Here is a 12,859-nt window from a genome sequence, read left to right on the forward strand (position 1 = left end):
CAAAATGTAAAGGTAACAAGTTTTAGCATTGGTATACTAGATGTTCATGAGCATTAAACCAAATACAGAAGTCTGAAGGTAACTAGCATTATTAACTAATGACAGTATAAAAAAATTGCCAACCATGTACCTCCAAGGTAAATATCATTTCGAACTCGAGGGGGGGGGGGGCTTAAAAATTGCTATCCAATCTTGATAATCGATCAAACATAAAAACTTGATCGAACGAATCAAGAGAACAGCCGGAGGAGGAGGTGCCCACTCTTGACCTTTCCTCTTGTCTTCATAATTGTTTGTGCAGTTTAACCAAAATAAAATGACATCAGCGCCTTGGTATTTTGGTGACACTGTACAAAAAAATTAACTTATCTCATGAAAGTGAGGTATGTAATCTATAAGCATTAACAGTGCAAAAATCTGAAGGTAGTAACAAGTTTCATCGTTCGTATACTAGCTGTGCAACAGCATTAGAATGCCTTACCTAAAAAATCTTTAATACATCCACAATCAACAGCTAACCCTGAAATGATCCAGTGACATTAAATGGCACTGCTTAAATTTATCGGTGGCATTAGACTGAGAGTGGCATTAATTAAATGTAGCATCACTTTAGCAGTAGCATTGCTTGACTTGACTGCTGGTGTTATACTAACAGCAAAAGAAGTGGCAATACGAGCATGGGAGGCCCATTCGGACAGTGGGCGCACTAGTACGATGTACCTCCACGGATGCAGAGTGGTGAGGGAGGTATGGTTGCCCAGAGCAACAAATATCCAGGCAGCATATGTGGATTAGTCCCATTTTTGTTCTCTTTAGCCACCTTTTTCCTATGTGAGGACAACAAACCGATCGACCTGGTCATTCTCTATTGGGTTGTCATGGCCTTTCTACCCTTCTTCAACCAAGAGACACGAGACTCGTTCCTTAGCTACCGATTTTCCCCTTTTCAACCTAGATGCGGGTTCGATGCCTACTCTCTTGGACAGTACAGTCTCCCTTCCTTTCCTTATTCAACCCAGACATGCATTAGTCTGCATGAAGTGGGGTTTCTTTTAATAGTGCAAATTATGGTTTTCGTCTGCGTGGTCAGTAGAGCAGAGGATAGCAAATTGGGAAGATGGTGGAGTGGAAAAAGATCCACATGCAACGACATGCCAGATGGGGCAATAGAACAAGGGTATGGTTAGAAAAGAGGTAGCATACCTGAGGGTCGGCGGGAAGTGGCTTCGCTCGTGGTCGTCGTCCTCCGCACACACTACGGCAGCAAGCTTGGGGACGGAGGCCATCCCGTGCGGGCGCTAGGTCTGAGAGGACGGCCTTGTCGTCAGTGCGTGACCTCGCTCGCCGACGACGAGGGCGTCAACGCTGCACGTCCTTTTCTTCCCCGGCGGATCTGTGACCACCGGTGAGGAGGGAGGGAGGGGCCGTCTTTTTTAGATCTGGAGAGAGGGTGGTAGTGTGAGAAGCAAGTGGGCAGCCCTTGTTAAGAAAGCGTTGAAGCTCCAGCCTATATATCTTCTTTATACTACTAGTACTGGAGGTGGAGTAGTGGTAGAGTAGTTTATATTTTCTCTGCGTATAGTACCAGTTAGTCGTGCTTCAAAACTGAACGACACGCCATTAAAAAAATAAAGGTCGATAACTAATGCGGCACCTCGGGCCAACGCGGCCACATCGCATTTTGCACGAGAAATTACACACCATGTTTCGTTGACATGTGGTCCCGTTCCAACATATCAGTGAGACGACAACGAGTAGTAGGAGTATTTCTGAACTGACGTGTAGGCCGGGGCGCCCCTTCGTGAACCGTGGCAAACTGGCAACCGTCCACCGACTCTTCGCCTTTTCCTCTCGATTTGGAACTGCTATCGCACGCTCTTCCTCTCCCTGCTCCATTTTCCTTTAGCCCTTCACCTTTTCTTCTGCCATGTTCGATCGTCTTCTCCATGGAGGGAACAGGACAGAAATGACCCCGTTAGTCTTGCCCTGATCTGAAAGATGACGTGGTGGAGGAACTCATTGATCGGTGCGACGTCATCACCTCGGCTAGCATGGCAAGTTCGTTCAAGCCCATTCTCGACTCAACTAATAACATCATTACAAGGAACCCAAGAGTCAAGGAGCGGTTTGATCTCCCCTATCTTCTTTGCCGTGACCCTGATGACTGGCGCCATCACGACAAAGGCCTCGCCCTGTGCAAGTTGATGCCGCTTGATAATGATACGTATGATGTTAAGATGCCATCGCTTGAGGGCAAGGCTTGGGCAGGCGCAAATGGAGATTGGGTTGTTTACATTGGGTCCAACTGCGAGTGGGAACTTGTGAATGTGTACACTCGTGACCGGGTTCCACTTCCAAAAATCTCAGCAGACTGCCCAGAGGTTGAGCACACCAGTATTGTACGCACGTTCAAATACAATCATGGTGACTGTATTCTATGGGAGATAGCAATTTCTCGAGTTCCCAACCGCTCTTGGAATTACAACAACTATGAAGTTGTTGCTATCTTCGACAAGCTTGTTGCCGTCGTCAGTGGTTTGACTGGATGGATATTGCTCAAAAATCATTTTCTGTACACGGATGAGTACTGTGATGCAATTCAATACGAGGGCCTTGTGTTTGCTGCCACCACTCGCGGCACAGTTTTTGCATGGCATCCTCGTTGTTTCGGTACGTTTGTCTTCCACCGTAATTATAATTGTTTCATCCACATGCATGCGGGTTAGCAAGTTTCCCTTTAGGCTGGTCATAGTGGGGAGTAACTTAGACTAGTAACATGCATATGTTACTATTTTATGTTACTACCTCTATAGTGCATAGTATCTTAGATTAGTATCATAGGTGGTCTCATTTATTGCCATGCATGACACATAGTAGCATCACATTTATTATGTTACGATATCTACCTATGTTACTATAACTATCTCTCCCTTCCTTAATTGCCTGCCACATAAGCATGTTTACGAGTCCCAAGTGCATGATACTACTTATGTTACCCCCACTATGGCCAACCTTACTAATTAACCTTCTTCTTGTGTTTCCAAGGTCCTGTGAAAATTCCACCACCTATACTTGAAGATTTTTATAACCAAGGGGGAGATGATGATGGTGATGATCACAAGCATGAGGACGAGCAGCGCCCATATACTATTTGGCGCCTGGCAACTAATTCTGATGGATCACCTCTTCTCGTGTGTATACAGCCCACTGATGATGTTACTGCTAAGGAAGCAGGTGTAGTCTCCCATGGTCGCACTCTCCGGACCTATTCCAACACCCGTTGCATGGTATTCGGGATGGATACTAGTGTGCTAGCGCCAACTCCTTCTCCCTGGTACAGAATTGATAGTCTTGGAGAAAACTCGCTCTTACTTGGACAAAACTATCCAATGATGGTGAAAGGCGATCCAACTGCTGTTGACACAACGTTACTACCATTTATGAGAAGCAACTGTGTCTATACCTCGGACATTTGGGTGGTTCCCTACCCTGGTACTGATATAGTAGGCTGCTTCAGCCTGGATTATCAGTCCTGCGTTGGTCTCCAGATCGACAATGGATGGCCCGTCCTAGAGAATCACTTGTGGTTCAAAGCAAGCCTTTCCAACGCCGAGGAATGGTTGAGTTGAAGTTCATTTCATTGCTTGTTATTTGTTGTGTGGTGAAAACTTTAGTATTTATAATGTATCCTCGTTGTCGATGTGGGTTGATGACCTGTTGTATGTAATAAAATGATATGCCTGTGATAAACTTACTAAATGTATGAATGGCTTTCGAGTGGCTTCTGTGAGTGAGTGGTGCGACAAGGCAAAACGAATACATAATTGTACGTGCATTGCAACAGGTTATCGGATGAGGCCAATCAACAATATTAGTACACTATTTGTACTAGCTTCACATGCTTCACGCGTCGTGCGGGTGTTTTTACTGTAGCCATATTGTACTACTACGTAACCAGCACCTCGAATCCTCGATACTAGTAGTACTATATAGTAAGTAGTAGGATTAGTAGGGTGGCATGGGCCAGAACAAGCATTCACGTCCAGGAGTACGGCACAAGCCACCAGCACGACTTCCATCTGATACCATATTTCTTGGAGTCTGTGCTAGAGCAATCTCTTCAACCTCATCGTTTCTCTAACTCAGCCATCACGCGGCGGGCGAGGTGGGGGTTTGCCGATAGTCGGTTCCCTTAACTGCGATCCCACTTGTAAGGCCAACTGCAACGCACGACCCCAAATGGACCTCCGTTTTGCATGAACTCCAACGATAATTTTGACTAGAAAAGCAAGACCAAAGAAAGCAAGAACCACAAGAATACATTTTACTACTCCTGTAAGTTGGATTAGTGCCTTCTCGATGAATTCATTGTTGATCTGTGGAGGCTCGATCTTGCGTGCTTCTTTCTTCTTCGAGTGTAAAGAAGTAGATGTTGCTTCCTCACATCTAGTCTCATGTCTAGCCTCTATTCTAGTACTCCCTCCGGTCCGTTTTTCTCTGCGTCTAAGCAGCAACATGCATACCAAGTAGGAGTATCAACAAGTGCACTAATCTCATCTATAGCCTCTGTGCTAGCTAAAAGTGATAGAACATCTACTAAATTGCGGTCTATCAATATATGGATGTACTCTTTTTCCCAATACAAAAACTTGCATCCATTCTACTCCCTCCGTTGCACAATACATGCCTTCTATTTGTCAAAATATATATGTATCTAGACATGTTTTAGTATATAGGTACATCCATTTTTGGACAAATGGAGGTCAAGTATTTTGGAACGGAGGGAGTACACAATAATTTTTTTAAGTTAGCACAACTAGTCTAATCCGAGAGCACAACCGAAGATTTGGTCGGGTTCTTCGTCCTTTTGCCGACACGTGGGACATCCAGCATCCAGGTCGTGTCATGAAAGAAAATAGAGTGGTAGTTGAAGCCACGAGATGTGCATCTTGGGTTAAATTGTAAATAGAATCTTTCTACTCTTGAGTAACTCCAAAAGCGGCCACCGAAGATCTTTCTTTGATTTGTTTTTCATCACCAGCACGTCGAGGTGAAAGATGTGCAGGTTCAGTGGGTCCGCTTGCGTTTACACTGACATGTGGGACCGCATGTGAGCAAACAGACGATGGGCTTCGCGCGTCTGCTGGCTGGCTGAGAAGAGAGATAGAGGAGGGTTGAGCACAGACTGCAGGAAATTTGTTCTACGTACCTCGATATAGGCTCGATATAGTGGGGTGGCATGGGCCATAACTAGCATTCACATCTAGCAGTACGGCACACGCCACCCACACGAGTCCCATCCAACACCAACTTTCTTGGAGTCTGTGCTACAGCCATCTCTTCTCCCTCCTGTTTTCTCAGCCATCGCGCGGTGGGCGGGGTGGGGCTTTGCGATAGTCGGTTTGCTCAACTGTGGTCCCACTTGTAAGTGAAAATGCAACACCGCACGCATTCCCGCCTGAGCGGCGTGCCGGACCAACCGTGTGGGGTGTGACGCGAACATGGCATGCTTTTTCCTTTTGAACTCGTAACTTGTAAAATTTGGTTCTGCTCCATGGCGCGATCGATAGAGAGAAAATAACGATTTTACCTAGAGTAATGAGAAGTTTGGTTCTGGCGCCGTTCATGCATGGAGTACGTACGAAAATTATGAAGTTGATGCGAAACGTAAGATAATTACTATAGTATCTTAAACTAATACATGGATTTGACGGAAAGATAAAAATACATAAGGATCCATCAACGACATCCTCACGCCCTAGTGCGCCAGGTCACCAACCGACGTGTGAGGAGCAGCGGCGTTGGCGGCGAGCTCAACGTGCTTCTGAACAGTGCCGTCCAAGGTTGCCCTGCGGTCCAAGAAGGCCAGCGTCCTATCGTCCTCCTCTTGCATGTAGTAGTCCTTGTGGACGATTTGCGCGTAGACATGGGTGATTATGTCGATGGTGTCTTGCTACGCCAGGCGCTGCGCGGCGAGCGCGACCTCAAGGTGGACATTCTCCGGCGCAACGGCGGGCAGTCGCAGGGCCACCAGTGCATCGAAGAGGTTGTCACCATAGTGGCCGTTGAGGGTGGCGGGCATCGCAGAGCCTGGGCGCGTCGGCTGGAGGCTTACATCAAAGTCGTCCGCGAGCTTCTTGACGACGGTGAACTTGTCGAGGAAACCAACGAGGACCTCGTCGAACAAGGAGACGAAGCTATCGTCCAAGCGGCCCCTCGCCCTGGTGGCCTCAAGCAATACTACCTGGAGATGTTCCTCGTTGCCGGGCCGCAGGCCGACGCGTGGACCATCTGGCACAGCCGGCTGATGCTCGCGCTCATCGCCTCCACGGGTCTGGCTTAGCTTCTAGTCAACTGATCTTGCGATTCGAGTGATCACTCTTGCCCTTGATTAGCGTGCGTAGGTGCGTTGGATTTCGTACTACTCCTCGGCCCTCTACTGCACCTGCCTTTGGCTGTATGATAGGTGGGCTAGCCACCCCCTGGGCCCACGTGTCATTCACCCAAAGGCAGTTGCCGTAAGTCAATGAAGTTGCATCCCCCTCCTTGCCGGTGCAGTATAGTCATCTTACCGGACCTCTAGTTGGGGCCAAACGAGAGAAGTTTGATGTTTACTGGTTTATTGGTCCCCTTTGCATTTTGCGCCAAGTTTTGAACTTTGATTTAACTAATAAAATGTTAATGCATGTAAACAAAAATGTTGTGTAAGTCATATTACGATAACCAAATAATCCCAAAACACTTAGGCACGGTGCATTAACTCCCTCCTTGTTTCTTATTTCGTGACATATCAACCAATGAGAGATGTGGGCCGTGCATGCTTTCAATGACTTGAGACTACCAAACATGACATGCAGTGTTTAGTTCATTGCATGTAATCCTATTAGTACTGTAGTTAGCAAAAAAACATTAAGTTCTCTCACCGATAGGAATAAAACACCATGTATTTATTTACAGAGGGAGTAGTACATTTTTGTGACATGCATTACTAGATATTGCTAGTCAAATACTAAAATCCAGATGGGCGTGGTAGTACTCCTAAATCCTGACGGTGGTGCTACTAGTACTAGTAGTAGTACTACCAATGTTGTAGTAGGAGTACTAGCACTGTACTACCCGTTGGTCAAATTATTACGTGCTGCTCCTCACAGTGAAGTGACAAGACCCTGCGCCGGAGATGACACCTGAGTATAGCCACCGTGTTTGGCATACCGTAGTCAGCCTCACCGTCTGCAGTCACTATCATCATGGCTGTAGAGCTAGCCTGCTTACAACTAGCCCTGTTCGACATAATTTCCCATGCGTAGATGCCCGTGCATTGCACGGAACACCAAGATTGGGGGTGGACGGCTCCGGCAGCGACCATCGCGCCAGATTTTTCCACGGCCTTCTAGATGTGGTGGGGAGGAGATAAGGCTGATTGTGAGAGACAAGGAGTTGTTTGTAAATAGGGAACAAGTGCGGGAATCTTTTTGCAAAAATGGAGAAGCTTGGTTTGTATGCGTCAGATCTAGATCCGATGGCTATTGGTGAAAGATGGGAGGCACAACATTATCACAAACTCAGGACCTATTTGATTCGCAGGATTTTGAAAACGCAGGAATAGGACACGGCAATATTACAAGTTTCAAACTGATATTACAAATGTTAGGAGTAATGCTGCACCTAGGAAGAGGGAATTACTAGGAAGTTTACGTAAGAACTTTCGTTACTTTAGGTGGATGCAGCGTTAACGTACAAACTAAAATCCACCGCCCTGACAAGTCACTAATGGGCAAATAAGTTTTCGAGTCTCTGGCCACTTGATGTTTCAAAAACAAATTCAGCTTCTACGGAGACTTTGTCATTTAGGCTTAGACGCTTGCGGTGATCAGCACACCATTCATTGTTGCGCCAGAGAACGCCAAACCTCATTACCTTGAGCACACTTGCCTCCAGAACAAAGAACCTGGCCAATTTAATCTCAAGTGTGCTGCCTCGGTAGTCGATCAAATCAATTTCTGTAAGATGGAGATCAAGGCATTCGATGAGATTGTTATAGTGTAGCACATTTTTCACTTTCAGGTCTTTTTTTATCTGCAAAAGAAGAGAACATATTCGAGCAGCTGGCTGCATAAGATTGCAGTGTCATCAAGAGGTACCAATATCATTCGCTCATACCATAGGGTTGGATGGCTAGTGATATTTTTTCACTCTCTCTCTCTCTCTCTCTTTCTGTTTCCTCTCATTTAACTAGGAGCACGTGAAGAGCTTGGGCATTTTTTGCCTTCCACTATGTGGCCGATGCCATATTTCACAAAAGTATGCCACATAATATGCATCGATGTCAAATCAAAAGATTTGGGTACCGCTCTCGCGATGTGAGAGAGTTGGCACTGCTGTGCACACAGACCCACATGTATAAACAAATCAATCAAACCAACTACACCAGCCTCTCACTCTCCCAAACAAGTGTTTTTTTATTGCCTCAGTCCTCTCTCTCTGCCACACAATGTTTTTTCATTGCGTGAGTTAATTTGGCACCGGAGCAAAGTAGGTGATCCAGATTGGGGCACCAGGTGAGCAATGGAGGGGCATCGATGCCAAATGCATCACAAGTGAATTTGGCACATGTTTTGGCCTACATAGCCCACTTTTGTACTCCCTCTGTCCCAAAATTCTTGTCTTAAATTTGTCTAAATATGGATGTATCTAGTTACATTTTAGTGTTAGATACATCCGTATCTAAACAAATGTAAGACAAGAATTTTGGGATGGAGGGAATACTACCTCGTATTTAGTATGAAGTTTTGACCATAGATTTACCTAAGAAAATGCCAATGCATGTCACTAAAAATTACACCATTTGAAATTATGTTCAAATACGATATAGTTCGTAGTGACATGCATTAACATTTTGTCAGTTAAATCTATGGTAAAATTTTGATACTACAAAATTGGAAGTGTAAACCAGGACGGAGGTAGTACTTGCTCTTAGGGTAACCATAGAGTTACTAGAGTAGTCTAAGTTACTTTCCACTATGACTAGCCTAGGCTACTATAGTAGTACAGCATAAAAATGATGCAGGTGATCACGTGAGAAAAAAATACTAAAAACATTTCTTTCGGTGCAGTGCGTAGATGCAGTTTTGAACACTACACTTGTCATCGTAATTTGGGAAAATTACGAAAAAATTGAGCTACGTTGTGATTACCGTTTACTTATAGGAAAGAAGTTTCACCTCGATGAGTAGCTTCTCCATGCACGGAAAGCATGTAAGGAATCCAACAACTTGATCCAGATTGGGGCCGATAGATTTTAGTGCTAAGATCTTCACTGTGCACATGGACTGGGTCAAGCTTGTGGGAATCATTTTCTGGAAGACGGTCGTAAATACATCAACAAGAAATTTAAAAATGTGAATTTCAAGAAGACGGAGAAGAAGATGAGTGTTGTACCTGAACGATTACGGATCCAATAAAGAGTTCGGAGAATTTGGCAGACGAGTACACCAACACTGTCAATTTCGGCGCGTCAATGACCCTGATTTTTGTTGGACCTTCTAGATCCGATACAAGCAATCTCTCAAGGAAAGGCGCATTCTCAATGACCATAACATGGAACAGCTGGAGTGATCTCTTCCCAATTGATGTCTTGTTGCGGGGCCAGCAAGACGCATAAATCCATCGGAGATTCGTCGAGGCGATGTGGAGGCTAATGAACCCGTGGATCTGCTCAAGACGAAGGTACTCGAGCGCAGTACAACTGCGGAGCAGGTGCTCCATAGCCTTCTTTGAGATGACAACGTCGAAGAGGTCGAGCTGCTTGAGTTGAGGGAGAAGAAGGGCGGGCGCAGCATTAATCTAGGGAAGATAGCAGGAGCTGCAGCTGGCGCGGCGCAGCGTTGGCGTGAGGCGGAGCGCGGACGGCGGCAGAGAGCGACATCGTCCAGCTTCAAAGCTGAGCTCCTCAAGCTGATCTAGGGCGGGGGATAAGAACCACTCATCGAACTTGGGTTGGACCTTGCAGGTGGTACTGAACATGCAGATGTCAAGGCGTCTGGCTGGCCCAGGGTGCGATGAAAGGATCTTGGAGACTGCGGCTATGCGTTTGTAATCCCCGTCGCAGAGGTAGCTGTCGACGGTGAGGTTGAGGGGGACGCAGCGCCAGAGGGGGCGCCACCGCCGGGAGAGCAGGGCGGTCCGCACGGCAGATTTGGTGGGGAGAATGCCGATGATGACGAGCAGCATGTCATCGGGGAGGCTGCTGATGAAGTCCAGGCTCGCCGGATGCGGTTTTGGCTCGAGCCGCCTCCGCTTGTTGGCTGCCTCGCCGTCCATCTCAACCGATGGCGACGCCAGTGTACACGTGTGCTGGTGTGTGTTGTGTGCTGGGTGTCCGCGAGTGCGTCCTTCTGTGCATGCCACCGCGCAGTGGTGAATTGTGCACGAGTGCGTCCTTCGCGCGCAAGAAGTTTGTCCTCAATGCGCCCTCAATTTACTAGCGTGCGGGGTGCTACCCCGAGTGGTTTCAACTTTGTTACTTCCCCGCGTGTCAGATGGGCCTCTAGTTTACTTATTTTCACCCACTGCCACATGGGCCAGCACACCAAGATACAGAACACGAGCTGACAACGCAGCATGTGGATTGGTTGACCGGTCAACTAAACAATATACGGAGCTATACGCTGACACAGTGAGCATATAATCCGTCGGTATAGAGAGTTCGAGTGAGAGGGGAGGCCCGTGAGAGATAGCAGAGAGAGAAAGAGCTACTCCCTCCGCTCGATAATGTAGTTACAACATTTTTTTAAGTCAAACTTTTGAAACTTTGACCAAGTTTATAAAGAAATTACTTATACCTACAATACCAAAGATAAATGATAGTATGAATTAAGTACATGTTGTGATGAATCTAATGATCGTTCCAGATGTTAATGTTTTTCTCCACATACCTGGTCAAACTTTTCTGAGGTTTGACTTTTCAAAACATCCATATGCTTATGGATGTGACAGAGTCCCTAACAAGAGAGAGAGAGAGAGAGAGTGAAAAAAGTGTGTGTGCGTGTGTAAAAGAGACATGGACAACACACGATAAAAGTAGAGAAAAAGCGTGCGTGTCTTATGCAAACATATCACACATGCATCTTCGACAACGGAGGCAAGGTGAGGAGATAGTGTGTGGTTGTTTGGAACCGAGAGAGGAAGACCCCTAGCACGTGGCCAAGAGGGGTCTGGCAAACAAGGGAGAGAGGTCGAGAGAGACGTACGGATAAAATGCAGACATGGAGAGGAGAGAGTGTATGTTTGTCATAGAGAGATCCCCTAGAGATCGTGATGGGACTACATGGGTGGGAGATCGAGTGACAAGGTCTGTGCGTGATAGAAGATGCCCCGAGAGATATCGAGATAGACGTATGGATGGAAGGAGACAATACGTGTGTTCCTGATGGCTAGTAAGAGATAATCATACTTAGGAGGGGGGAGTGCTTGCGCCTATGGCCTTGTTTGGATACTCTAACTCAGTTAGAGGTTAGAGTTAGATTCTAACCCTGAACTAACCCTAAACTAACTCTAAGTAAAGAGGTGTTTGGATGGCAGGGTTAGATGGAGCGCGGATACGGCGAGGCACCTTCACGGGCGGTGCGAGAGGGAGGGAGGGAGAGGACGAGAAGCTTCGAGGAAGTGGGGAGGGATCTGCTGCGGGGAGAGCGAGAGAAAAAAGTGTTTATTAGTGGTCCCGAGAAGAACTAACCCAAATAAGCACTTCTTGGATGGGTTAGTTTTTTTTGATGGGTTAGATGCATCTAACCTAAACTAACCCTCCTGGTTGGATCTTTTGGGGTTAGTTGACTCCAAACTAACCCAAACTAACTCTAATCCATGGATCCAAACAGAGCCTATGATGGAGTGAGGGATTATGGTACTTAGGGGGTGCGTGTCACATGGAGAGAGAACAAGGGCGGAGAGTGTTGGATGGGTCTATATGTATAGCGCGAGCGAGACATGTGTATGTGTGAACCAGGGAGATATAAGGCCAGTTTGGCTTGCGTCGTGAGCATCTTTTGCGTGGCCTCGGGTTGTGGCTGGATTTCATGCACGCTTGTTTGGTTGCTACCCTGTGAAAAAGAAAGCCCGCCTGGGCTGGGTTCCCTTGCACTTTAATTATCCTGGCTGAACTCCAGACACTGCAAGTAGCCTGGCCCAAGCGACCGATTTCGAACGCCTGGCCGTGCCTGGTCGTGCGGCCACGAGGCTAACAGCAACATGGATGGATAGTAGCATTAAATAATTGATGCATGGATTGATTTATGGGACGTTGATGCTTTGCCTGGCCCAGGCATGAACCAAACGCTTCAGCACCACACAAGCCTGGCCAGGCAGAAATATTTTACATCTCACGTCCACACCAGGCAGTACTGGCCATCAAGGCATGAGGGTCAGGTCACGAACCAAACTGACCAATAAAGTTTGAGAGAGATTGAGGAGCCCCGATAAGGCTTAGTGGTGCGTCCGATAGCTGAGAGGGGGAAAGAGATATTCCATCCGCTCGATAATGCAGTGCATGTAAATTTTTTAGAAGTGAAACTTTGGAAACTTTGATCAGGTTTACGCAAATGTTATTTATATCTACAATACCAAAGATACATCATACAAAACTACATCTCATGGTGAATCTAATGGTATATGTTTGCCGTACAAGATGTAATTCTTTTTCTCCACGTACATGGTCAAACTTTGTGATGTTTGACTTTTCAATAAATCTATGTGCTATGGATGGAGGAGAGTGCCTCAGTCGAGACAGATCAAGTGCGTGTGAAGGAGAATGAGTAAGTGTGCAAAAAGAGTATGTGTGTGAAAGAGAAAGTGACAACAAACG

Source organism: Triticum dicoccoides, chromosome 6B (genome assembly GCF_002162155.2).
Source record: "Triticum dicoccoides isolate Atlit2015 ecotype Zavitan chromosome 6B, WEW_v2.0, whole genome shotgun sequence".
In the NCBI taxonomy this organism is placed as follows: Eukaryota; Viridiplantae; Streptophyta; class Magnoliopsida; order Poales; family Poaceae; genus Triticum; species Triticum dicoccoides.